Source organism: Salminus brasiliensis, chromosome 16, assembly GCF_030463535.1.
Source record: "Salminus brasiliensis chromosome 16, fSalBra1.hap2, whole genome shotgun sequence".
Classification (NCBI taxonomy): domain Eukaryota; kingdom Metazoa; phylum Chordata; class Actinopteri; order Characiformes; family Bryconidae; genus Salminus; species Salminus brasiliensis.
Window position 1 is genome coordinate 21,460,211 of NC_132893.1, and position 1,633 is coordinate 21,461,843.

Here is a 1,633-nt window from a genome sequence, read left to right on the forward strand (position 1 = left end):
TTAAAACTACTAATTAAAAATAATGAAAATCCCTTTATCCCTTAATGCTTATCAAAACATAATTAAAGCTTAAAAACACTCATATGTCGAAACTAACCTTTAAAAAATGCCACAAAAATCAAAACATTTGCATTAGAATCATTATCATGCTCATTAAGCAGCAACGTTCAATTTTTACTTTTATAATATTCATAATATTATGTGAATCTGGCAGTTGTTGGTTATATTGTGTCAAAATACCATGGACCAATAGAAATGCTCCAAAAGGACTTAATAAATCCTTTTCCCACTGACCTCCATTAAAAGTTAAGGTTTCTCCTATAAAGTTGCCATTTTGGAGATGCAAGGATTTTGCGTAACCACTGTATATCTAACTGTTCTGCCTATGTGTTTCTATAACTAAAGTTATAAAAGAGTGTTTCAGCCTGGCTTTAAATAAAATGCAATACAGGGCAGCCAATCAGAACAGAGTTCATTTAAACCTTCCTTAAGTCGTCTTACAGGCACAGTGGCCAAAAAAACAAACAAACAAACATCCTGTTAAATTCTAAGGGATAAAGAGAGGCTGATGTAAAAATTAATTATGACTATTTTGGAACAACCCCCCCCCCCCCCCCCCCCCCCAAAAAAAAAAAAAAAAAAAAAGTAAGTAATAACAATCTAAAGAGACCCTTTAACTCCTTACACCCTAGGTTTATTATTATTCAGTCATTGCAGTTGTTTCAGTTAACCATCTTAATGCAGCAACAATTGAGAATTATCTGGTAATCATTTGGTTTAGCGTATCTTGTGGAGTCCCACAGGGCTCTATTTTGGGGCTTCTGAAGCTGATGTTTATTATGAGAGTAATGTAGTTACGAGAGTAATGAAGTGTGGGTCTAGGGGGTTAACTATGACAGCTTGGACCTTTGTAAAGTAGTGCTACATGTCCATGTCCGCCTTTACCATGTCCTCTAATGTAAAGTCACTGTCTCAGAGTGATTTATGGGAGTTTTATGTGGCGTGGGATTTTTACACAAGCCTTTTCACAAGCTCAGCCGTGCTGCTGGTGACAGAACGCTGATTCACTGAAGTCATTTTCTCTGGTACTTACACTTGAACGCCTTAAAGAGTGCCGACTGAAGATGATGATGATGATGATGATGATGATGATGATGATGACAACGATGATTATGATGAAGTATGATGATGAAGTCAGCTGCACTAAACAGCCCTGGAGCATGACCATGCAGAAACTGTACTCTGTGTGATTATGCATACACGTGTAGTCTTTGTGTGTGTGTGTGTGTGTGTGTGTGTGTGTGTAAACTTGCCCTAAGACCAGCTGCAGCTCAGATTAAGTGTTGTGGGGTTTTCTGCTTCACCAGATTGTTTCTCGTCTTCAGCAGTTTCCTCTCTGACAACTCTTACGCCTTATCAGAGCAGCACAAGCTTTCAGAACTCTTTATATAGCCCCGTTGCCATGGCCGTCGCTCTGGATACGCGATGGAGGGAGTCAGAGCGAGCGAGGGCAGCGTAAGGAGCATACAGACTAAACCAGTGCCTCAGCATTATATGAAAGCCATATCCGTTACCATGTACACCACACACATATACATATACACATATATAACAAAATGCAATACAGGGCAGC